Source organism: Buteo buteo, chromosome 10 (assembly GCF_964188355.1).
Source record: "Buteo buteo chromosome 10, bButBut1.hap1.1, whole genome shotgun sequence".
NCBI lineage: Eukaryota > Metazoa > Chordata > Aves > Accipitriformes > Accipitridae > Buteo > Buteo buteo.
In genome coordinates, this window is record NC_134180.1 from 29,536,396 (window position 1) to 29,564,275 (window position 27,880).

Genomic DNA, 27,880 nt, shown 5'->3' on the forward strand with positions numbered 1-27,880 from the left:
AAATGCTTGTTCCAGAGCAGGCTCAGTCAAAACAAAACAAACCCTCCTCCAAACCCAACCCAAATCCCATCCATATTCCTCTTCCCAGGAAGCACAATGTAGGTGATTGGTAGGTAAGAGAGCTCAGGCAAATTCATCTTCGACCTTTGTTCCAAAACAGTTCATAGGATCAGAGCATCATGAGATAATTCAGGCTGAAATGGACTCCTGCCTCTCCCTATTCGCTCAAAATGTTCTTTAATCCAAATACCTTTTCCAGCTATAAAACCTAAATCACATATAGGAAGAATTATTCCTACATAATTTAAAAACTGAAGCCCCTGTAGTTGTCATCCCAGTTAAAAAGGTACAATTAAAGATTAATTACAGCCAATTACAATAATGCATATTAATATCTGTATCACTGTATATGCCTCTAAAACTCAATCACCCTAAGAAAAAAAAAGAATAAGACAAATAAAGGTTTCCATTAGAAAAGATAACACAAAAGCAAATGAATGTGCCATTTGGGTATAAACATGTTCATTTGCAAAACACGCATGTAGCATCCATCAGAAGAAAAAAGGCCTTTAGCTGATTTACAGATAATTTACTATGGCACACTCTTACCACTATTTTATTCTTATTTGAAAAATTAGTCTGGATTCCCAAGCACAATGACAGCAACCAGTTTATTTTTATGTCTTTTGCTAAATTTCAGTGATGTTGAACCTTTAGGGCTAAACATCTCTGTGACAATCTATTTCTGTCATCCAAGAGTTTCACATTCTTTGAGATTCAAAGAACGCTGTCACTGGCTTTCCCAGTGACACAACATGCTGGAGAAGAAGTTCAATATTACCCAGACCCTGCTCCATCATAATCCACTGTGAAAAAAACACCTCAGCCTCTTCTGTTGGTAGGAAGCCATAACAACCTGATATTTCTCCTCTGAACAATTTTCCAGGTGGTCAATTTGATTTGTCAATTCTTTAGAATTTTTATGTCCTCTGTTTGAGCAGTCTCTATCCATCATCTTTCGTCTTCACCTTTTTGCTTAGACTCCTGCAATTTTGAACAAAAGCCTTCAAACTTCTTATCCTCTACAACATTAATCCCTGGACTTCAATAAACTTTGCTATTAGGTGGGGAGTTTTTGCAAGGCGTTACTGGTTCCTTATCTGAAACCAACTTGTTACTCACACGGTATGAACTGAAACGGAGGCAGTTTGTCCCACAGCGGTGGAAGGCAAGGGCGTCCCATCTCTTTATGTCTGTGCTAACCCACATGGCGCAGTGGCAGGCGCGCTGCCTCCCTCGCTGCTGCAAACTTCAGCTTGCTGGCTATACTTCAAACTGGCCAAAAGCTGTGCTGCGGGGCAGTGCCGAACTGACCACCGACTGTTGCCCGGTGTTGGTTTATTAGGTCGGGCACGGTACCACTACACTGGAGGTAAGCAGTTTCTGAACAGTTCTGAGCTCAAATGCAATTTTAATAGGTCCCTGTATGGTATCATGCAGAAATATCCACAACTCTCTCCTGCAGTAGTTATGAGAAATGGTTATTAATTTTAATTGGCCTAAGCTAGCTTTTAGGGAAATTACATCTTCAGGCTTCATCACCTACTTGAATAGCCTCTTTTTGCAGTTACCATTGCCATTCATCTACTAAGAAATACAGGCAATGCCTTCTGTATTTCCTCACAGATTACCAGCTATATTAAGCAAAGATGACTGGAAGCAAAACAGAAACAAAAAATTAAAGGCACGTTGAAACAAACTGGCTGTGATGCTCATTTATAGGCAATTTATCCATAGGTCTCTTTCTGGGACAGTAGGATGAGACTGAAAATAAACTCCAAAACAGCAAACCACAGCATTCCCCTTTGTGAAAATTACACAAACTTTATGTTGAGGAACAAGTTCTGGGTGCAGGACAATGCTCCAGTCGCTCTTTTCTTTCCCAACTCTCCTTCCAGACCCCTGATGGAATTAGATGTAGTTCACAATCCCTCATTCAAAACAAAAATGAAAATTGTCTCAGTATCAGATTGAACATGAAAACATCTTAGCTGCATGGGACTGATAATTTTAAAGGTTACCACTGCTAATGATTTTGAAAGACAAAACATTTCCCATTGTCATGACAATTTTACAGACTTAGAAATCAGAAATGCTTCGATTTTTACAGTTCAATTTTAAGAATCTTCTCTTAGTCTTTGGACACTAACCTTGTAACAGCCATAGATGACAGCGTATCACAAGAAGGAATGAGGGTTATCTCACACAGGTAGCTAGTGAGAAGGTTTACAAGGGCTTTCCCATCACCTTTCTTCACCTGCATAGCAATAAACCAGCCAGTGGGACAGACAGAGGAGCTAAATTTGTTCAACTCTTGCTCAGTAGGGTTGCTGGAAGTACGACATTGTAGAACATCATAGCGGAGGCAGTTTTACCACAAAAAATAAATTCGGCACTAATATGAAACACCTGACAGTTTGGAATCTAAAACTTAATCAGTTCTGAAGATCTGTGCCTTATGAAAAGCAACCACTAAGACACCAGCAGAATAATTCAATGAACTGGAATCTGTGGCTTCAATGTTTTTCTGAAAATGCCACGTTTTCTCTTAGGCTTGCAAATGGTTTGAACAAGTGCCCCTTGCAAGGAGTAATTTAGTAAACAAAAAAATATTACCTTGTGAATTAAAACTACTTTAAATAGAATCTATTGTGACCACTATTCATATTAACACGGCAAGCTCTTACAGAACGCCTTTTCAAGGAAAGAAATGTATTCCTTGTGTGTTCAAGTATAGAGCCATAAACCATATGAGACCCTATTTATTTCAAATTTCCCATGATGCCATTTACTCCAGCTTTTAACCTTTTATGTGACATTGAGCTATTTTACAATCATAAAATAGTAGAAAAAACGACCTGTTAATTTGAAAGGGACACATTACAACATCTCTCCCCGGCACTATAATATTTTAATTTCTTTTTTCAAGGCAAACCAGTTGGAAAGTGACCATCTGCTAGTCTGTTAGCACTATTCAAGCAAAGTAATGCACAAAATGTCCTCCTTTCCCAGCAAGAGTAGGATCATTAACTGAAAGGAATTTAGGATATTGTCAAGTGAGTTTAACAGATTGATTCACAACAGAATAAAATCTCCTTTTCTTTAATTACTGTTAAATATACTGACTATAAGGTGATGATACAATACTGGTGCACACTGTGTGACACCTATAGCAGTACCAGAAGTCTGAACCTTTCAAAGAAATAAATTAGTATTATCAAATTTCCTATGCAAATAGTGTTCTTCTATTTTGAGTGTTAAGCTAAATGCAAGCATGCTTTTACAAGTACAGTTCTATTTCTCACTTCAATATACACAATGTGCTTTGGACACTGGTTAAGTTTTCAATATCACTTAAGGTTTTGAATATTTCAAAACAGTTGATAACGGCAGTGAAAGAGGAAACTCGACAAGCTCTCCAAGCTGATAAATATAGAACTTTTTGGATGAGTATAGCTCAATGGAGCCGCAATCTTGGCTGGCACCTGTACATGATACTATAACACATACAGCTCGAACTGCAAGTTTGTGAGAATAAATTAAATTAAATTCACATTCATGTTAGCACTTTAAAAGATGTTGTCAGTACAACTTTGTATGCATGCAAGCCACTGCACTTTTGAAAGTTTTACCCTAAATGTTTAGAATTCAAGCACGCTGTCTCTAAAGGTTAGGAGATACACTGGCCATATCTTAATCGGCCTTTAACTACATTATTCATATCTGTACCTTCTCAACATGCCTAACTAAACTGCAAATTAGGCTGAAAATGAAGTAACTGCACTTCAAATTGTTAAATTCTAAGCCAGTTTATCGTATCCTGAATTGTGAAATATAGCAGATGTCAAATGCCATTACCAAAATGGATTCCACAGTTGCCTTAAATCTGCAGTGTATTTTACTGCATTTTTCTCTTCTTCCTCTTCCTAGTCTCCCTCTCCCTATCAAAAAATAATCAAGCAATACAGGAATTTACACTGGTAGTAAAATAGCTGCTAAATATAAAAGACTTTCTCAGCTGTTTTTTGGAACAAATAGATCTTTTTGACTGGTTATTAATGATGCAGTAGTCATATTCATTTGCCTAATAAATCCGTAAATCTTACCGCTTTCCTTATTTTTATTTATAAATTTCATAATGGCAGTAAGGCACTTTTTAAACTGTGTATTTCTCAGGGAATACTGCACTTCAGGGACTGTTAAAGTCACTCTGCCTCCAGCCTTTATCACCCTACGTGAGGTACAATAAACACTGAGAAATGGGCTGCCTATTGTGTGCCTTGTTATAAAGTTCATGTCCAGCAATTCTCCTGTCCTTTCTGTTTGAATTTCCTTTCTTTCCAAGACTTTCTCGGGAGTGTTCTCAGCAAGTCTAACTGATTCGTAATGATTTTGGATTACAAACTGATGTTGAGTGGTACAGGTTCAAGTTATGCAACAGCCTCATTCATATGGGTAAAAACTCACCTGCTGTGTACTCCATTAAGTCATGATTAGAGAGTACTGCTCACTCATATGCTGGATTCTGGCCCTTTTTGCCTAAAAACTTCCACTATTCCATAAGAAATTTCCTGTGCTCTTTACTGGTGATGAGTTTTCCCAATAACTACACGTTACCAGGCTTCACCTAAGTGGAGCAGACTTTGTTCATGAAGTTTCTCGGGATTCAGGGTACACTTCTAATAGAAATTCAAGGAAAGTTGTATGTCATTTATGTAACTTCTTTACCAAAGGGTCAGATAATTTGGTGCTATTTCGCAAGGTGCAGAGAAAAGTTCTAGTCAAGCAGTAACCTACAAAAGCTATGCAGAAGATGGAGTGATCTTGAGATGTGCTTGGATGCCATGTAGGAATTCAAAAGCGACATTACCTACAATTGCCTTAGTTCTTGGACTGACTAAATCAGACAAGAGGGGAAGGCCAGATGACATCACAAACTTATCTTGCTGTGAAGACGTCATTGTTAATTCTCTGCGTAACTCTAATTCTCATACAAAAAGCCAGGCACACACATAAACATGTATCTATTTGCTGTTAAGCTAATTTTGTTAAAAAAACATCAATAGTTGATCAGCTGAAAAATGTGTGCAATGTTGAAAGGCTTTTGAAAACATACATGTCTAACTTGACCTTATGACTATTTTCTCCTTCAGGCAAACCAATATTATAACCAGAACAACACGAGAGGATGAACATTGTTGGGGAGTTGCTCACTGTGCCTGTCATACCCCGTTAATGCAACTTTGATTTGCCTTTGTTCTGACAGTAGCAAACAGCTGCTTGTAAATGAGCCACAGTCCCTGGGCTGCCTCCCATTATTCCACACTTTTGTTTGACAAGGTCACTTGCTGTGGGGATTTTGGGGAGAAAGAGTGTGCAGCCTATAGAATTAGAGTTAAACCACAGGCAACCCAGCTTGAATGCTCTTATTATATTTTTTTTCCATAGCACCAGCACAGCAAGAATAACAAAGAGAAAATCTTTTGCTCTGTGAGCAAGTCAAACTTTTCTTTTTCCCAGTGTTGATTTCATAATCCCAAAACTATCTTATAAAAAGCAAGTCATGTTTCCATAAATCCCTTTTCATTTAAATCTTAACTGAATTTATATGAAAGACGTAATTAACGACAGAACAGGATTAACAAAAACAGATTAATATTGTTTTGTTCAGCCGCTGCTACAATTCATCAGAAGACAATACCCAGCTATAGCTAACAGCAACTCCGACAGACGCTGCAAAAGCACGAAGAAACAATCTGAAAGATTTATGCCAGTTTCCACAAGAAATTTATCTATTTTTGATAGGAACCAAGACAGACAAGTGTTCCAGAAAGAAAAGCATCTCATAAGCAAATGACTGCTATATAGCTGCCCATTTAAGGACAAGGAGACATTTCTTTGACTTGGAAGTTTTATAGTGTTTAATTAAACTGTAAAATCAGTTTACAAAGATGTTAGGATAGCATCTGGTGCTATCAAAGCATCCCCAAACCTTCACCTTCCATTTTGACCCATGATCTTAAAGACAGTGAAAGCTGTCATTTAGGATAGCCTGTTTCTTTGTGACAACTGTTGCTTTTGAAGCCACGCATAAACAAGGAATAGGTGGCAAATATTCAAAGGGATGGCTGATACTATGGGAGGAGAGAGTCAGTGGCAGTCTGCAACCACAGACGAATCACAGCAGAGTGCTTTCAAAAATTACAAGTGAAGAAAGAAGAGGTGCTAACTTTAAAAGTGTCTTTCAGGCTCTTCAAGGAGGGTCATTGAAAACAATGAATGAAAATCAGTCCAAAAACGTCCCCTAGCAGCCAACTGAGCTATTCCAAAGGAACAGTCAAGATTGTTCAGATTTTTATCTCATTGGCCCAAAAAAGTGACTGAGCTCTTCCTGCTTTTAATCGGTTGCTTCCTAGTTTTTTTGTTAGGCCACTGGAAGAAATAATCTCTTCATCACAAAGGCCTCCGCATCCACATTAGAAGAAAAACTTACAGACATTTCTGTAATTGATTTAATTTCTGAGTCTCCTGGTGTTCTCAACAGAAAAGCACAGACGACCATCAGACAAGTTTAACACATCTTCCCTGGACAGACTGAAAACTCTGACTGAGCTTGGCAGATTACGTTTATGACCACAGGATAGGGGCAGGCAGCCTCCTACTTACTCTCTTCCCTCTTTCAGCTAATTCAGCTTAAATCTCGCTCTCCACCACAAAGTCTTCGACAGTCACCCACCTACGTGCAGGTAGGAGAAGTCTTCCCAAGTTTCAGCTGCCAGTAGTTTTCCTTGTCAAATGCCGGTCACAAAATACACAGTTAGTGATATACCTGAAATATTCTAACTGAATTACACTTGAATTATCCACTGTTAACAGTAGTCATCAACAACAACAAAGTCTAATGATAATTCATGATGACAACATTCACTTTCCAATAAAGCACACTGAAAACATTCTGGTAGTTGACTGCCAGAGTGCAGGACAGGAGGTTGTTAGCCTCATTTGTATTCAAAGGCAGGCAAATCACTAAAACTCATTTACATCCTTCCATCTTTCTTAGTGCATGTCAACAGCAGGTGGTCTGTCGATACTACCTTTGAAATAAGTAGGTGGTTTAAATTGCCTTCAAATTTCAGTAAAAACCCTGAATTATAGAATAGACCTTGAGTCTTAACTTTCCTGTTTTCTTTGTGTGGGCTGTAATAGAACATGAATAAGTATGGCACTTACTTTGTTCATATCTTAATCTACATTAAAATGTTAAGTTTTACACATAAACCTAGGCACTTTAATCTTGAATGTTAGCAAAGACAGTCACAGACACAACCAGCTCAGCAAAGCCAGTTACAGAAGTTTATTTGCAAAGGTTTGAGTAAAATCCACAATAGATGATCAAGACTTCTATAGATGATTTTTTTAAAAGCACACATTTTTAGGATAAGCAGATGAAGACTCACTCTTGAATCCTTCAATGCATGTGTTTAAGTTTCCCTGCTGCTAGCCCACTGGAAACTACCACTCTGAATAGATTACATTCACTACACACTTTTAGGGACATATGTCTCCTATTTTTCTTTGTGGCACTGTGACTATTCCTAACAGCCAGTTTAAAAACACAAATGTCTGTTGTCAATCAGGACCAATTTCTGATGAAGTGAGAAGAAACACTGCCTGAGATGGGAATCAAGGACATCTTCATGCCCAGAAGAATACACAGCCAGCAGTAAGCAACATCACAAATGTGTTTATACAAAACCAGAATAGATTAAAGTAACTAAACGCAGCATTTGGTTGCTTTTCCTCTGTGATGTTTGCTTTCACATTTTGACAACTCCCTCAGAATTTCTGTGAAATTCAGTGTCCGTCAAAATTAATACTTTGATGTCTGGCTTCAAACTTCTATAAAGAATGGTGCCTTTTGAAAGCAAATACAGAGGTCAGTAATAACTCCCCAGACTGTGCAGATTATGCTAAATTAGCTCCCACATTTTGGAGAGTGGGTGGAGAAAGCGTAACACACTGTCCCAATATCCCTGAAAGATGAAGCTGGGGTCAGTCCTCACAAGCCCATTACAACCTGCAAGGGTTTGTTTCTTACACTGTCTGGCCTCAGTTGAGCATTAGTAAAAACTGACATGCACGATTCGCATTTAAAGATTTGAGTAAGGTTTGGTTGTTAATAAATACACATATTTGTTTATACAAAGGGGATTTTTCCATGTCAAGAGGTCAGGATGCTGAAGGTGCCCCTTCTGCTGCTAAGCATAAGGGAGCATGTACTTTGCAATGAGTTAAAGATTGTTTAAAGACCAGGACAGCCATTAAGCTGTATTTACTGTCTAGACAGGAATAGCTCCACCTAACCATTCCCAAAGGTTGTTAGCATTTCTAAAAATTAAGCAGCAGCAGGAAAAGGTTAAGATCAACTTACTAATTAAGTTACACTCACAGAAATGTGGAGAGGGGAAGGGAATGTAAATTTGAATGGCATCCCCCCAGTCTGAGTACCAATCCTCAAATATGGGTCATCTTCCACTAAGGGAAACCTTAGGACTGAGCATCTGTGTGCAAGGTTGATGCCCAGTCGCAGGGCTGCACAAAAACCCCATCAGCTTGAGACAGATAAAAGAAACCCTTTGGAGTTTATCCAAATTACTGGTAGACACAAAAAGTGTTTTAGTTTTATTTCCATACTGTAAATCTGTGGTCTGCTGGTAAGTACATTCTCTGGTCTTTTTTAGCTTTTGGTGTTAAAAGGTGAATTCAAGATAACTGCCGAACAATGAGGCATGTTCCACGCCTAAGTTATGATGTTAATTGTACGATAAAAGCAGAGATTTAGGTCACTTCCACCGTGCTTAGCAAATTCCCAAAGGCACTTGACAGGAAAACAGAACCTCTCCACTGAGCTCCATTGGCAGCAACTGAGATAAAAGAGATCCCTTCTGGTGACAAGCATTACTCAGAAATTCCTTAGCAAGCTGTGAGACAGGATTGTCTGAGAGCTTCCCTCACACTCCCAGGACAGGAGTTCTTCTGCTCTACAGGTTCAGGTAGATGGAAACCTTGAGTAAAGCTAGGAGAGGTCTTTGGTTTCCATTGCCACACAGTGCTCCTATGTATGATACGCAATATCGTTTGTGCTTGTTTACACACTGGAGATGACAAGAGTCTGTTGGTGCAATAATAATTAAACGCTAAGCCAAGGAGTAACTGCATGAGCAAAGAACAAGTGGCATGCAGAGCCACTGCCATCCACACCTCTGGAAACAGAATGGATAAATGTAAATCAAACTCTTTAGAATCATTTAAATTGCTATTTAAATCAAAGTTCAATGATTTAAATTGTCAGAAAGAAACCTATATTTAGAGAACCAATTTATCCTTGCCTACTTCTGTATTTTTATTATTAAAGAAAGGATAACTCAAGTGATTGATAAACATAGATTTTTAAACTGAATTTGCACTTCCCTCTGCCAATTTGTAGATATATCTACCTCAATATTTCCATTGAGAGTTTTACATTCTTCCTCTTTTGTTATACTGGAAAGGGTAAATACGTCTTTTTTTTTAACTAAATGAGTATCAAATATTGCTCTTACTTGTGTTGGACCTTTCTGGGGGAAAAAACATACTGGAATTCAACTAAACATGCACCTCTTCAAATCTTGTGGATTACTGCCTTTTAAATTAAGTTATCCAATTTGTTTACATTATAAATGGACATATTAAAAAAGCACCACATTTCTGGAATGAAAAACTGAATTGTCAGGCTTTGATGACCAGGCCATGCAAAATTTTAAAACAAGTGTAGTCTCATCCTCTTACATCCAAAAATTTAGTTAGAGATCAGAAGAAAAGAAAAAAAGATTTTTCCTCTTTCACTGTTCCTAGATAACTTGTCACAGAAGTGGAATAAACAGAATAAATGGAAATTAAAAATAAAACCCAAACTATTCCTATGCCTGCAGAGGACAGCACTCATGCCTAAAGCTAGTTTAGCACCCCCAGACTTTTGTTCCAGATCAAATCAACGCTTTCACCATTCCTTTTTCTTAGAGAGGGAAGCAGCAAACTGGTAGTGCTTGAATATTGCTTATTAAACACAAACCGAGAAGTGCCTGCAAGGCAACAGCAGTACCTGCAAGCAGCACAGTGGTGTGCCTGCCCGCCCCTCCCTGGCCGCCCCCTGCCCTTCACCTGCCTGCCTTCCTCCCTTCCCAAGCACTGGGGAATTAATAAACCCAGTTCTGACTCCTGACATCACTACTGCTAAGCAGACACTAATGACTTTTTTTCTTTTTTTTTTTTCCTTTCTCCTACTTCCCTGTAGGCAGAAGTTTATAATAAATTCTGTATATGGCACCGGCACTCTTACTGGGGAGAAATAATAAACTCTGCAATTCCACCTCTTCTCTGCCCACCTCTCTGGGAGGGTAGATTAATGGTGAGGCCTACATTTTCCACCTCCCTCGGACAAAAGGTTAATAAACCACTCAGCATTTGCTTTTTGTGGAAATGATATGTGTGGATTAATTAGCATTTCCTAGGTAACACATTAATACCATTGTGAGTTCGCAACACCAGGTTGTTCCAGAGACCTATTATAAAATTGTAACCCAAAGGCAGTTGAGGATTCATTCATTTTTGGTCTGAAGAAATAATTCTGGCTACAACTACAGCTGTAACTTGGCCTAGAACTGAGCACAGACAGACTTCTGCATCAGATCAGGAGCATGACCAGGAGCTGAGTGACCTAGTTAGAAGCTTTCACTCTCTTTTGAGATCACTGGCAGCAGGCCTTCATGCTTTAAGACAATTTATACTTGATCGAGGTTGGTGGATACATATCCAACATCAGCATCAGGCTTTTCTAGAACAGCATCTCACAGGGTTTCTTGTACCTTCCCCAAGCAAATTACTGACAGGAGGGGCAGAGCGGACACCTTAAGCCTGGAGCTTAGAGCGGCCTCAGAGGACATAAACGTTACCGCTGCACCAGCAGCAAAACCAGAACCACTGGTTCACCTTTGAAAGATGCTAAATGTAGGAACAAGTGTTGACTTCCAGATCTCAGGTGGAAGGAAATGCCTGCAAGTAGTCCTGAGTGCTAACTCGGAACTAAGTCCCAGAAAAAACACATTTCCTACTGGGTAGCGGTGGACAACTCCAGGTCAGACCACCAGCGACTTCAGATGCCACTTGGGGGTACCACCAAATGTACAAGGAGCACAGTGACCTTAAGAGTGTGGGACCACACACCTAATGTTAAGCAAGACCAAGACTAAATGTCTGATCTCCAAAGCTCCCATGCCAATATTGCAAAGGTCTAAAGATTACTGCTTCCAGAACTAGCAATTACTTACTGATAAAAACTGATATTGAAAAGAAAAAATGCAAAGATCAGCTATATACATATATATGCTAAAGAAAAGAGGCCAAAACTAAAAATACACTGAATACAGTATCTCAAACGATCTGTACAGTCATTTTCGTACGACTCCATTGTATTTCCAGGAAGGCATCGCATGGTTTCAGAGCAAGGCATCTGCCAAACTAATGAGAGCCCAAGAGTCAAAACAAAAGCACAAATATGTACTAAAAAATCAAAAATCCCTAAACTGTAAGAAGACTCTACTGTGTAAAACTGCAGGTGCTTAGGAAGAAATTATTTCTTAACAAACATTTACAAATGATGACTGTTTCTTCATCTGGTGTTCATCAGAAACTTTTGCTCAAGTCTCAAAGCAGCAGCCCACAATTTTTGCATCTTCCAGCACAAAAAAACAAAGGCGGTGTCAGCGGGGATGGGAAAAGAAAACCTTGAAGAGCTGGCTCAGAGTAACTAAATACTTCAAATCTAAATTTTAGTCACTTCAACATGTTTGGAAGCGATGCAGGTTGGCCAAGAGCCATCCTCAACCCAACAAGTGTACCTCACCAGCTGGCATGACACAGACAAGAGCCCCCGACACCTCAGGAGGGAACAGTCGGGAACAGATCGGGTGAATTAATGCAGCACTCCAGGTTGCGTGCCTGGGCAAAACCGTTTGTTCTTCAGCTCTGGTTTCAAAATCAGTCAGTATTTAAACTGCCTGTTCTTCAGCTCAGATTTCAAAATCGGTGTTTATGTTTTATTGTTTTACAGTTCGGCAAGATCAAGCACAATTAGCTTATAAAATACTATACTGCCTTTCTTCAAGGTTGAGGGAGGGTGAGGAAGCACAACGTGCCATTGAGCAGTTACACACTTGGGCAGCTCTGGGCACACTCAAGTTTTATGCCATAGTATACTCCAGCAGCTGTTGAAGTTACTGTGTAAACCAAGACAAATAAAACTGTGCAGTCAACATCAAAGTAAACCCCGTCTCATTTGCAAAACCAGGCCAGGCCCCCTGAAATACCACATTTCTGCTGCACTGGGGAGGGCGGGAGTGGAGGGACACAGGGATGCAGCAGGGCCTGGGGCAATATAATTACTGTAAATTTTACTGCTTGTTTGGCTTTTTTTTTTTTTAATAAAATTTTGGGAGAAGTTTTCTTGGATCCACTCTGGAGTTTCTGATCAGAGGAGGAGTTAGGATTTTGAATGAGGGTGAACAGAGTTTCCGAAGTGTCCTCTGCTGCAAACCCCGTGGGTTTCGAGGCGCCTGTGTTTTGTGCAAGAGCCCACAGGTTGCTATGGGTCACCAGGGTGGGGGGAGTGGGGGTCCTGGAGGCTGAGGGGCTCAGCATGCGAAGCTTGCAGCTCCTCTGAGGCAAAATGTCTACTACAACGTTACAGAAATGGCTCAGAATCTATGAATTTCCAGTACACAGGGTACAAAATCAATCCCACGGAGGGCGAAGAGGTGATTTATGTGTAGGTACCTACAGGAGGGAGAAGCTCACTAGTAACTGTCCTGATAAACACAGCAAGTCGAGGCAGAGGCAAGCAGAACACAAGCCAAAGGCACAAGGAGCTGTGCTTGACTAGAAGTGGCATGCTTAAAAGCAATGAGGAACACCCACTGTCCTTTGAACACAGAAAGCAGTTCCTTCTGACCCGTTCTGAAATTCGAGGTCCACCCAGGACACATGCTGTGACATACGTATGCATAACATGAATCTCTGAACTTCTGTACAGGACAAACAATCCAAATAGTCAGCTTTATCCAGGATGTGAGAAGGCTGCTTCTTGGGAAGTGAGCATTAGACAATCTCAGAGCTTTTTTGTTAAATTACCAGATTAAGGATCTTTCCGTGGAATGGCGGAGCCCACCATTCCTAGTGATAAAGTTAAAAAAATAAAAAAAGACAAAAGAAAATACAAAGAACAGCAGAATTACACCTGCTTAGTTATGTAACGTAAGAAATACTTTGGTATAGTTTGTAGATACATCTAAGTAATTCAAACAGTATTAGTATTTTAAGAGGTACCAATCAGTGGTTCATAAATACTTTCTGATACACTGGTGTTATTTGTTTTAAAAAATGCATGCATGGGCATTCCAATTACTCCTAAAAGAGGGAAAAATATGAGTAAATTATTGTTATTCTACATTATTTTCCATAAGAAATGTGAATTCAGACAGAGGCCATCAATCTTAAGAGAGTACACTACTTCTAGAAAGCTTAGTCACAAGTTTTATTCTATACTTTATTCTATTTTCTCCATAGAAACAGACTTGCCTCAACTCCTGGTTCCAGACCTACAGTAAAAATCCGCAAGTGCGTGCATGCCGTTGTTTTGTAAGATCTCAGTTTATTTTCTAGCAATTACTACTCACTAATTACAATGATGCGTTACCAGATTACCCATTCCAATTGCTTATTAAAGCACAAACAGATATTTCAAGTCTGTCATAGACATAATCCTGGGGGTGCCTCTTCTGGTCTCTGGATGACACCACACACATCCCAAAACATCAGTGCTACATTACCCTTTCAGTTGCACCAGGTACCTTCTAGCTAATAGCCCAATTAATCATGAGGATGTACTTGAAAAGGAAGTTGAAATCTTGTTTGGATAATGAAGCAGGGATTATAGGATGCCTAAGAAGAAATTGTGCCATACAAGCACAAACTGAACATGTTCATTATAGTGGTACAATACACTTATTAGAACTTTAAAAAAAATTAATTGACAAAATCTTAATTATCATTTTACAAATTAACAACTTCAGGTAAAAATGGATGTGGATAGATGAAGGGGTCTGAGGAATCTAATAGGGTCAAATTGTATGCTGTTGAGAATTCACACAAATTAGTTTTTATTTAGTTATTAGTTCCACAAAAATGCTCAAAAAATGGCATCTTCTTTTACACGTAGATTGAAGAGGTTGAAAATTAAGAGGAAAATGTCTTCCTAACTGAAGATAGAACCCATTTTATTATTGACCTACAATTGTTGAGCCTAAAAATCCATTTTATAGTCTCTCTTCAGAGTTTCATTGTACATTAAAGAATATTTGAGTCCAGCCATGTGAGGCGTTGGGAGTCTGGTGAAGTTGGAGAGGAGACATGTCTACAAGCTCACCCTGATGTTGTTCTCCCACAAAAGATGTTACATCTGCATTACTTCTTCCATAAGGGTAAGGCCTTCACAAGTACAGAGTAAAAAATGATCTTACATGATTTTGCAATCTGCATTTACATCCAGTCAAGTGATAATTCATTGCTTATTCTTACCACTACCTTAAGTAATTTTTTAAACTATTTATTGCATTCAAAACAGTCAAACCTCATTATCTAGTTTCTCTGAATTTACTTTCAAATATGAAAGTATCTGTATTCCAGTTACTTCAGTTATTGTAATTATAATCATCTGTATTCCAGTATTCCAGTTTTTCTATGAAACTGGTAATATAATCATTAAAATGGGAGAATATGGAGGACCTGATTTTTTTTCCTGCTTAGGCAGTGAGCAGTCCTAATCACATAAAGTCTTCTTTTACTAGAATTTAAACAACACCCACCCCTCATTACTTACCACACAAATAACTGGGTTTACATACCTGAATCCAACTTTCAAAACTGCTATGAGACTAATGAGTATTGAATACCTTTTTTGTACGATGAGATGTAAACCTACTGTAACTCTGGCCAAAGATATTGTGCTACTGAGTAGTCAGAAGACAATAGCTCGACCTTTTCCGTGCTGTTATCCAATTCACAAATAAAGAGCATTAAAGGAGATTACAGGAAAGCCTTAAAGTACCCTACATTATACCTGTTTATGTTTCTGTTGGCTCTGAACATATAAACAGAGGTAGGAATTAGTGGAGGCACAAAATGTTTGTCAATTCAGACTCTCGGGAAAACACAAAGTCATAAAAACAAATCTTAATAAGAGAAAGCTAGCACTGAATTCATGGCTAGTGAAGTCATCACAATTAAACTTATTCTCATTTAATGAGGATCTGGTCTGAAATCTCTCACCTGCAGGAATAAAACAACTACCACGATGTTTAATTTTATTATTTTACCTTAATTTAATTTCAGAGTTTTTTTTAAGGAAACAAAACCTTACAAAATCAGTTCTGTTAAACTACCTAAGAAAAAGGGCATCAGACTACTTAAATGGGCACTAAATTCTGCGCTCCCATATAGTCTCACAGAGGCTGGTAGGCTCTACTTTCATGGATAAGTACATCCTAAAGAGATTACAACATCTTAGGCAAAAGGCTATTGAGTTACAGTGTGGATTAAATTACAGAATTTGGTAAGTGTGTAGTATCATATATCAGCACATCCACCAGTTTAGTTCAGGAGATAAATTACTAAAACTATGCAAGAAACTGAATAGCCTCTTATGACAGTTTGATGCATTATTGATTTTTTTCCATTTTTATTTCCAAAACAAATTTCATTTAATTTTCATTATTTAATTCCCATCAATTCAGGCAATTCACAGACTTTTTTGGCTATTGAATGTCTTTGTGCAGAACACATTTAAGTAACTGAGTGGAAAATTCTGTCATAACCACGCTTTTTCCTTCTAACTATTGGCAATTTTTCTCCCAACCCACTGACAGAGTTACAGCCAACTTAATTTTTATATATGAAGACTGAAGAAAAAAATTTTTACGGGAACACAGACAGTTATCAGCACTCCAGCATTCCAGGTTACTACACACCCAAAGCAATAATTATACCTTCATTCAGCTTACCAGTAAGTCACCTATTTAATTTTTGCCCTTCTGTTTTAACAAATGGTCCATAATACAATTTTTGCCTTTTCATTTCAGTTGCTTACACAGGATACGTTAATGCTAAAATAAAATGATCTATATTAGATCAGCCAGAAAGCGCATTATTCATACTTCAGGCAAGCAAAGCAAAGACGGTAACTCTTTTAAGCACTTGGTCCTGTTAAATCTGAACAACAAAAATAATATTTCTAGGATATTTGTACACTACAGGGTAATATGAAGCAAACCAAACTGTAATAATGAAGAATAACCAATTTAAGTATTTACAAAAATATGTCTCTTTATGAGAACTGTTCAAACATAACCCAAGAAAGAAAGAACTATATTCAGCCTCTGGGAACTTTTGCTAGACACATTGTTTTACATTTATATTCGATCATAAAACATAATTGATATTTTCAGAAAAACTGGTTAAATTAGATGAGGAAAAGCTGCTTCAGCAGTAACTTCATGCTGGTCAACCAGAATGCAATACTGTCACCTACATATATGTTTTGTATTTGGAAAAGCAGAGTATTTCATAGAGCCAAAACTGAACTCCTAGAAGCAGGGGAACTAACACAACTAGCACAGTCAAAGTTATTCCTTACCTGTAAGAATATAAAGTTAAAAGCGTATTTTAAGACAGACAAAGAAAATCTGACAAAACCATGATCCTATTTTTTGCCTGTTAAGAGAACATATTGCAAAATGTATTTTACCAGTCCATGTGGCCTGAGGGGCTACAGATTGTACAATGATCAGGCCTAACTGTATAATGGCCCAGAAGAATTTGGGATCCCAAGATTTCCTTCTACCTATAATAAACTATTGCTCAGCTCATTCAATAATAGAATATTCTACTTGGGTCAATGATGGCAGCTCAGGCAAACAAAAGAAGCCTTCATGCTCCATCTAGACCTTGCAAGGTGCTTATTCAATTTCTTCTGCATCAGGGCACTGTTCCTTACCTAATATGTATACATTTGCTGAGTGTTATTCAGCCTTTGTTGCTTCTGACCCTCACTTGGCATTTAATTCCCAGTCCACCAGGGTATTCATGCTTGATGGCACTGATGCACACACAGAATCCTTTATTTACTTAATGGTACAGGGAATGAAGCTATAAACTGTATTAGACAATATCCTGTTTAAAGATGCCAATGGTCAGTGTCACAGCATTACTGACCCACGTCTACAGCGGTGAATATGTCATTGGAATTCAGACGACAGTATATAATGATTACAGATCAACGCTGCAATAAGGAAAGAATAAGGTTTCAATTCAATATCCTATTTAACATTTCTCAGGAATATCGTTATAGTATTGAAAATGTTATGCGTGTTTTTATGTTCTCTATTTTTCAAAGATGCACATTAATCTTCACTGTTAGTGGCAAAGAAATTTTCCTCCAAATACTGCAGTCCCTAGTAAAAACTGCTGATAATACAATGAAATTTAAGATATATCCCTGTGTAGCTATGGAGAATTGTTTTAAAGCATGGTGCTCTGTGCCTAACACAGTAGAGAGCTGATTGTAAACCATTCACTTACAATTTGGCAACTAGTGAAGAAAAATACTGACCTTTAGTCATTTGAACAACTTTGTCATTTATAACAATAGAAGTAACTTCACCTACACTGGTATGGCATGGTCTTCCTCCTAGTTAAAGTAAGGTTTTCAAAACAGCAAAACTCATGAATGTTATTCAAATATTCTCTCAAAAGTTATATTATCTAAAACCAACCAAACAAAATTTGACCAAATTACTATGGAAGTGACGAACACAGTTGCAACCTACTGATATCTCCCCATTCGAATATACTGACTAAAGGGCAATATCACACAAATGCTAATAGGCAACAACAGCAAGATGTATTTTAGAGGAACCTAAATTATTCTGGAAGCCTGGGACCCAAGATCCGTAACAGCCTATATCATCCGTTGTTTTTAATTATGTCTTTTAAAAAAGCTCCCCTGCTGTGTTTCTGAAATACTAAATGGCCTCCACAGCTACTTGGCATAACTCATTCTAATTCATGATTACAAGATGGTATTTTCAGACTATTCCCTCTTTCCCAGCAACTACTTAAATGGGGGGGAAAAAAAAAAATCATTTTGTCTTAATTCCTATTTAAGCCATCCATTTGAGGCATAAAATTTGAAATGCAATAAATGCCATGTCACAGTATGCAACATTTACATTATGTTTCTGCAGAATTCCTATGTAAAAGAAATTTTTTAAAGTTAAAGCATGCTGATTTCAGCGTTTGTTTTTAGGAAAAAAATCAGACTGTAAGCTTTACTTTTAAGCAGAATAGTGTGAACTAAGATATGTGTCCAATTTTTATTCTTCTGTGCAGGACAGAATTTTAAGATTACAACCCCATACATTAAAAGTAAAATGTTCTGTTCAATACAGTAGACATCGCACTTCCTAACAGCACTTCTACCTTCAAATGCTAAAAATTGATATGTATATTTATCCTATAAGCTGTGACTTTAACTATTACTTCTAAGAAGGTTATGCCCTTAAGGTTCAAACAAAACACACTAGAAGACACACTTAAAGGAAAAGATTCAACCATTTTGTATGACCTGTCCTCTACAGGATTACTCCCATAAACACTGATAGCCTTTCTCTTTTTACTCTCTTCTTATTCCTAAAACACTACCAATTCTTATTCAAAGAATACTGCCATTAAGAATTGTATCATTTGCATAGGAGAATTACCATTCTTATCTCCCTGAGAAAAGAAGAGCAAGGTAATGGAAAGGGAAGGGAATAACTGAACGCTTGGGGTCGTAAGGACTAAGCCTTAAACAAAGAGAGAATACAGAGTATTCATGAATTTGCAACTAGCCAAAATGTGCCAAGGACTGTGTTTCCTCTCTGTAAGCTCTTTTGTGCTGCATGTAAGCAAAAGTCAAGCTAACCCCGAAAGAAGCAGTATCTGATTTTCCGGACAGTTTCTCTGATAGGATGTAGCTTGGGCTCTGTTTATCTGGAATAATGCTTGACAGCTGCATCCCCCAAGCACATGCTCCGACACAACGTCCCAAGATGGGTGAAGCATGTATAACAAAATGAAACTTAAAGCAAGACAGCCGAGTCAGACTGAATCCCTGTTTCATCGAGTCCTTTCTTGACTGAAAGACATAGGAACTGTCTCTTGGTAACTTACAGAGAAACCACCAGGTCTAGGGGGGGAATATAGTGTCATTCTTTGCCTTTTCCTTTTTTTTTTTTTAAAAAAAAACATTGATTTTGAACAGCACATTAGAAAGAAGGATGACAGAATCAATAGAATTTAAAATGCTCTTGTAATCTGGGTTTAACATCATAGTAACACCTCTAATCAAAGACGGCGAACCCTTTGTGGCATTCTGACATCTACATCTATCATGTGGATATGGCTTTTATTGAGCTGAATTAACAACTTTAGTCAAATAATTAAAATCTAGCTGCCCAAAATGTCAAAGTAGTCTAACACTTCATCATTCTTGTAAAAGTGTAATTTTAATCTGCACATTATGCCAACTGTTTTGTGGGTTTACAGTAAAAGTAATCAAGCAGCAGAACAGAAAAAGAAATTGTAAAACACCAAAAGAAATAACATTACAGTAGCCTGCCACATGTTGAAATTAGCACTGATTTTACTCCATGGAAATTAAATCCACCTATAAAAACTGATAATACCTCAAAACTATAAACAAGGGAATACTTATAACATCAAATCCAACCTGGGTTCTATTTTTCTCCTTAAATAAAAAGGGTCATAAAAATCTCTCGTTTCCTCCCAAAAGTGGGAGTAAAAAATATCACAGGTTCTATCCTTCAATTTGTCTTCTTGTACCCTGTTACATTGGGAAAATCTGATTCTTCAACTACAAACCGAGTTTAAAAAGACCAAGGCTGCATTTTTAAATGGCATAAATGAGCATCACCACAAAAAAACGAAAGGGGGGAAAAAAACTAAAATAGTTTGGCTTTCATCTTTGCTGCTCCTCCCTTGTTTTGGCTAGATGTTTTGTGGTGTGGGTTTTGGGGTGGTTTTTTTTTTTACAGTGTAAGTGGATCACCCATGCTGCATAGCTGATCAGGGTTCAGACCACATTTCTGTAGGGAAGGGCAAACTTGAAGTTGGAAACAGGTCCCAGGGGTGGGGGAGAAGGGTAGGATGCTTTTTTAAGTGGTCATGCTGGCTTATTTTACTGGCAAATGAGTATAATCTCAGTTTTCTATTACTCTCAGCAGTTGAAGGATTTGTTAGTTTAATTAATCTTAATTGAAATTTAGACAAGGCAAAAAGTATTGATAATTCTCCATCATAGAGATTCCTTTGCATTTCCCTTCTATTATTATTGGTACTGGTGTACAAGACCATTTACACTAACAGATATGACCTTTTCAAAACAAAGGAGTAAGTGTGAGACAGGGGAGGGAAAGGAGATGAAAGATGATGCCGGTGCCGCAGTCATTTTATGTTAAAGGCTCTGCTTATATGCGTAATTTATACTGCTGAAGTCAGAATAATTTGAGAGCTGAGTTTTTAACAGCCTGTATAAATGGTGTGTTTTGTTTCAGGAAATGTTGCCTTCACTGAAATGCTGGTAACATGTACATAATTATGTCAAAATAAAAATCACAATTTTTTAAAAACTTTGATGCCTTAATTTTAAAAATAAACTCTATCTCAGTGACTATTTTCTTTTACTACCTTGATGCCAATTATTTTGAGTTTTACTGATACACATCTTTGTTTCAGCCAGGTTCTTTCCTTACTAACTGTGTTAACAATGTTAATGAGAGAACCACACTTTCCACACAGATGAAAAAAACTTCACAGTCATGTCTTCAAAATTTTTTTTTTCACTTCTCTTATGGTTTAAAATGCAGAGTAGGTATTTCAGCTTACGAGACTTCTACCACAGCAGTTGAGACCTACAGCAAAACACTTCCAAAGGGCCAAGCACTGTCCCCAGATGCACAGCACAGCTTCTTATTTATTTCAGTGGGAGTCTTAAACAGGCAGAGATGACAAAAAATCATAAGCACCTGGGGAAGAGATTAAGTTTAAGTAATGAGACAAAAATATACCTAATCTTAAATACCTCTACTCATTTTGGGAAGGTGCTGACACACTTCTCACCTCTGCAAAGTGAAGAGTAATGAGACAACTTAGTTCTTTCATATTTCGACAATGCTAGCTATGCCTAGAGACAGCAGTTAAAATTTCTGGCAAGAAATTTTCATTCCTACAACTCAGATCCAAGTCCCAACAAGCACCTAGGCTGACAGACCTGAGATAACTCACAGATCGAGTTTCTAGGTTAAATTAATACATCCCTCTACTACTCACTTTAGGCTGAGTAAGGTGAACTGAATTTCATTAAGAAAATCTGGAAAGTGCTGTTTGAACTGGCAAGGAAATAGGGAAGAATGGTGGGAGCCACACACTACCAGCTGAACACATCTGCAGCCTCCACTCCAAACCCTTCTCGAAATCCACAATCCTACTGGATGAACGGGGCGGGGGGGGGGGGGGGGGGCGGGGGTTGGGGGGGGGGGGTTGTGTGTGTACAAGAATACAAGCTAAAGAATGCTCTCTTATCCGGACTGGCCACTAAACCAACATTAACTTGAATGCCTTGATGCTTCTGGGAGATTAAGAATCGCCCCGAAGGGAAACACTGCAAAAGAAAGGGATTAACAAGAAGTGAGTTCTAAAAACTTTTTTTTTTTTTTGAATTGTAGGCAAGCCAGAAATAGAGAACAACAGCTGAAGGGAAATTAGAAAGAAAATGAAACTCCTGCAGACGATAAGGAATTGAGAAGGTTCAGATCTCTCATGAGATTATTACGGCTAACAACCCAATTCAGAGAAATGAGAGATACATGTTACCATTTCTAACCCCTTATAGCATCAACAAATCTGACTACCTACAATGTGGAAAACAAACGTTACAGGCAAGTATCTTAATTGTACTGCTGATTCCGTTGTTTTTACTCTTTGTTTAAAGGTACACTGTGTTCATATGGCTGAATGTTTTTGTTTGGGTTTTTTTGCATCGAGCCCACTCAAGCACATCACTGTGGAGAAACCTGGAGTGGGTGACTACAGGCTTTTCTCCCTCAGACACCTTCCAAATATTCTCAACCTCACAAAAATTAACTAGAAAATCGGTACAACATTTGTTTTTCGTTATTTTCGTGTTCCGTGTGAGAAACTGTGTGTGACTCATTACAAATGTCTCTCACGCACAGTTACTTGGACTGAGAGGTTGCAGCTTTTCCTGCGTAAGTATTTTCTTCCTCCCACCCTGCAGGAACATCTTGCCTTGCTGCTATCTGCCTCTTGCCAAATGGGACACCTTGCTGCCTGCGGGGAATCAGCCAGGGGAGCATCCTCCTCCTGTCTGACACTCACACCACCACTCGCCAGGCTGACGCTAGCAACTTCGCAACAAATGCATCCCACTGCTGCCGCTCAGATGTCCCGGACACTCCCTGTACGTGTCAGGTATATGAACATGTTTAAAAATTGAGGAGTGTGAAAGGGTCACATTCTTGATTACCAGCTTGGGAAGAGTTACAAAAGAGATGTAAAATACGAAAGCAAAGTTGTCGAGCTTGGCTTCCCAAGGAAACCCTTCCTAGCTCTTGCACTGTCTTGGTTCACTTGGCAGGTTTTCAAGCCCCTCCTGTACCCATAGCTAACTTGCTTCAGAGAGTTACTTGCAGCTGCATTTCCTCTGTTCCTTTGTTAAAGATGGAGTCCCCCCAGGGCTGCCCACAGCACTTGCTCAGGGCTACCTTCCTCTCCCTTCCATCAAAGTGGAGTATCTTAGTCTCCTATCAGGCATCTCTGCCTTTCAGAATTTCCAGCACTAGTCCTATCAAATATGGCTGTGGAAATTTGTATTCTTCCCTCCTGCTTTCTGGAGTAAAAATTTATTTTTAAAAAATGCAATTAAGTAGGACACCACTCTCCTTGCAGTAGGGAATTGAGTTTCATTCAAATGAGGTTCAAGATTTACTATGATGTACAACTCCAGCTTATAAATCTTACGTATTTCGAAGTATTCAGCATATACATAGCTTACTTATTACCTAATGCCTCTTTTTAGTGTTTTATGGAGGTCACATGCAACATATGAATAATATGGCTGGCATCTAGGATGCCTTTTCCAGATTACCGTCTGTTACTGTTCTGTGTCAGTTTGGGAGTCTTGTCACTACAAAATGCAGTTCCCTCCAGCTGAATTGTAAGCAAAACCACCGAACATAACAAATCTGTATTTCTGGTACTGCAGCAACATCCAATTTCTTTGTTCAGATTCAGATCCATTAAGCTCCAATAACAGACAATATGCCATGTTAAGAGGTGAAAGAATACAGTCCATGCTTTTTAAAATAACAGCAAGGTTTTCTTTTTGAATTGTTTTAAATATTTCCTACATGTCGCAAAGGAATCTATTGCCTTCTGCATGAAGCTAGCCTCTTCTGCACCGGTACAGTGCAACTTGTACATAAAAAAATGCCATGCCTTGGCACCAACAGCTTGCCATATGAATAATCTAATCATAAGAAGAGACTTGAGAATAGTGACAACTATACTTAGAATAACTGCACAATAATTTGTTTAAATACTTTTTGGTTGTTGACATAACAAAGGAGATTACATGTTGACCATAGGAAATACCAGTATGATGAAAACAATGGAAGAGTTTATTTTTATAGCTCAACCTCTATCTCCCTAGATGTATATATATATTTTCATCAAAATAGTGTGTGAACATAGTCTTAGTGGTATAAAGCTGATCCAAAAGAAACATGCATTGTAGCTAAAAAATGCGAAAAACAAAACTATCCTTCAAATAATCATTATATCGTAGTTATAAGACATAACACAGTATAGTACTAAAGACAAATGGTAAATTTTAATTACAGGATATATAAACTGAATTTGCTTAATATGATACATTGAAATTTTATTTGATCTTTTTCATCATTTTAAGAATTACTGTTTAACTTATGATGTCATAAACATTACTCTTAAAATCACTTAATTTTTTTCCAAGATAAAATATTTCACTATGAATATTTCCCATTTGTTTCATTTAGAGGCACTTTCATCTATTATGAGTTTTGGAAAGGAGTGAAAAAAATCGTGGTTTTGTGAAAGTATCCAGTTTTCTCTGAATTCAGTTTGTTTTTACATGATCAATCCCAGCTGAGCTCATAAATCTCACAGTAAAACTTATGAAACAGCTACAGCAAATATCAGAAAGACAAGAAATGGCTGACCTGACTTTCTGCTCAGGCTATTGCAGGATGAACAGATCAGTTTCCCAGATGTCTATTCATGCCTGGACTGGGGAAGCCATTATAATGAAAATCAGAGTTGAAAGGTCTGGGGCCTTACCTGGCCTGGAGGTATTCTCTGAAAATCCTGTTTTTCCTGGTCTAGGAGTCCCCTAAAGAAGCGACCCCTTGAACAAGGTAAATGAGTTCTTCAGAGGCCTAAAATAAATTCCTAGATGCTATTTGGTCTTTGTTATGTACCCACTTCCCTTGGGTTAATGCACCTCAGCAGAAACAAGAGCTGGAAAACACCACTGTTGTAGTCTCCCATGATGACATTTTAGGCACCTAAACCGCAGATACAATGCCTAACAGCATCCATAAACATACTCTCCATAACACCAAGAACCTATAGCGTGCACCTACAAAGAAGCGGTTGCCTCCATCTCTAAGCACAGCAACATTTTTAAAAATATCTGGCTCTTGGGACAGAAAACTGAAGCTCTGTAGAAACTAGGACATCGACAGGAGATTGAGGCAATAGCTTCGGAGTTAATTTGATCCATCATAAAACCACACTGCCACAGAAAGGGGTAGCCCTGTCTTCTCCTCCACGTCTCCCCCCCCATCAGTGGCCACCCCCAGGACTGGGAAACGATCCGGGCCAGCAAGGGGACCGGGGCCGAGCCCCGGGGCCGGGGGAGAGCCAGCAGGCAGGGCTGGGGTGGAGGAGGAGCACCCCCCTTTCAGCAGGGGGGCAGACCACTGCCAGGGCTGGATTCCTCAAGAAACCAGGATACCCATCGGAAGTCCCCAGTGCCCAGGAAGCAAACCGACCCAAGCCAGGCTGCTGGTGCGTTTCCAGTAAACTCCAGTCTTCACAAATTAGCCAGATGATTCTACCTCCAGAATCAGATTAAGATTTAAATTAGAGTTAATTGATTGACAAAATTCTTTGAGAAGTTAATTGTTCACTGAGCTTGCTGAATTGCTGCCTACAAACTCAGAGGCAGAAAACAATACAGATTAAGCACATGGAGAAAGTTTAAATTAATTTTAGAGAGCTGGATCCAATTACCATGAATATTTATTTTACTTTAGGTTGGCACTAACAGAAACATGCATTGCCAATAGTTTAGATATGCAAAGAGAAGAGAAAGATCTAATCCATGACATCAAAACCCACACGCTGATTTTTTAAGGCAGTCTGATTTGCATAGAGTAACTGCATGCTCAGGTATTATTCCAGACTCATTCCTTTTAGGGCTACAGATTCAGGATAGTTTCCCACCTGTAATATGCAAAAAGATATATAGATATATATATATATATATATATATATTTATAACCATCCTTTTGGTACCTGCTGAGTTTTTAGTCAAAACCGTTCAACTATGAATGTATATTTTAGGCAACAGGTGCCAGAGGAAATGACTTGACTGTAAGTGAATTAATTTATCTTTAAAATAATGTCTCCTTTAGCATCCTTAGTTTGAGAGGAAAGGATCTCTGAATGCTCATCCGGGTTCCAGTGTTTACTCCTTCTGTATGTCAGGGCATGTAACCTGACCTTTCATTCCATGATTTATTCATTTGTAAAATGAAGACATGTTAACACAACAGCACTAGAAGTTAACTGTTCATAAAATGTTCTGAGGATACCATGCAGTGGAGAGCTGTGCTACACTCTACTGCACACCTTCCCAAGCTACTTTTTTCTTCCTTTTGAAAATTTTCCGTCATTTTTACTTTTTTTTTTTTTTCCTAGTTAGGAAATTTACTTTGAACCACTTTGCTAATAACAAGACCAGGCTTCAGCAGGGGTGAGATAAAACTCAATGGATGCACACAGCTGTTCTCTTCTACTATCAAAATTACATTTTCTTCTCCAGAAACTTATGCAGTAGATGGAGAAGCAAGGAAGAGGAATGCACCATACCAGCTACTGGGTTGGTGGTGGTTCAAGATGAGAACACACGGGAAGGTTTCTGAGCTCCAAGTTCCCATGCCGCTTGGCTAACCTGCTTAGTGGACTTTGCGGGGTCAGGTCCCCAGTAGAGCTAACTGGTCTGCAGCAAGCTGCCTCTGCTGAGCCCCTGAACACCCCTCCGAGGTTAGCACCAGGACCAGCGCAAGAGTAGCAGGGGATGAACGCAGCCAAGGCAAGAGTGAAAGGAAATGATGATTAATTCAGCATAATCTGTACACAGCATAAATGTGACCTAAGTTTGATTAGTCTTCCTAATCTAAACAAAGGCAGAGAGAAACTCATCCATTTATGAGGAAGCATTTCTCAGGTAAGTGTGAATTCTTATCAAGTGCTATATGTTTTAAGGTTTTTAAAGCACCTAATTCTCCCCGATTGAAACGGAAGTTAGGCACCCAACACATTCAGAAATACATCCATAATTGTCAGCCTTGCCTCACGTATTAACTAGAGTTGTTACCTTGATCAGTTTTACTCCTACTCAAAGTGATAATGAAATGGCAATTTTTTCTAGCTGTTGAAACACAAGCTCCTTGTTTTCTTGCAGTAACATTGCAAACCAAATAGGTTGCAGAAGAAATGAAAGACGGGAAGACAGAGATATGCATGGATTCATTTTCACAGAACCATATGAGAATTAACGTTGGAAACAACCTGAGATCCTTTAAAATAGGCTTTGGGATCAATATGGATGTTTTTTGCATACACACTTAAGACCACTGTTTTTAAACACAAATTATCATATAGCAGCATGAGCTCAACATGAGTACATCAAGAGATGGTAGGAGTCATATTCAAGCTAGTTAAAAAAATCCTGTTGATTTGCTAGATTCTGTAATTATCGATTAACTATGTATTAAAATATATATTAACTTTTCATAACTGGTTTTAAAGAGTGCATAATTAATAACTACATTTTCTTCATCAGGATTTCAAACTGGTCTGAGCGTCTCAATTCAAAAGAAAGGTATTGTCATCCATCAGGCTTTTTTTTTTTGCTTTGGGTTGTTTTTCATGTTTGTTTTTTTCCTTGGTTTTGTTTGTTTGTGGGGTTTTTTAATTAACAAGTTGCTATATAACAACTCCTGAGTGCTAGTAAATATTAACTTGCGAACTAGAGGCAAGAAATAAAACAAGCGTGAAGGTGCAACTACTAATAAAATTGTCTTGGGCATATATATATAACTGAGATGCTCAAGTGAACATCATGAATTTTGGACTCTATAGAACGCCTGAGAATGAAAACTGTAACTCCTATGAGAAGTGTGGAAAAATGCAAGGAGAAATTGTAAAGAAACAGATGTTGCACTTACTCATAGTAAGGAATGTATCTATTCTATAAACAGCATTA

The 27,880-nt window shown here is 38.3% G+C and overlaps 1 protein-coding gene and 1 long non-coding RNA gene across 20 annotated transcripts in view; one reads left to right on the forward strand and one right to left on the reverse strand.

Annotated features, from left to right (window-relative positions):
* ADGRL2 (adhesion G protein-coupled receptor L2) overlaps positions 1 to 27,880 on the reverse strand; it is a 178,581-nt gene that overhangs the window by 85,480 nt on the left and 65,221 nt on the right. The gene's annotated exons all lie outside the window — the stretch shown is intronic.
* LOC142036112 (uncharacterized) lies at positions 21,825 to 27,792 on the forward strand. Its single transcript, XR_012652077.1, has 3 exons — positions 21,825 to 22,205; positions 22,565 to 22,747; positions 26,435 to 27,792. It is a non-coding gene; the product is annotated as an uncharacterized LOC142036112 (long non-coding RNA).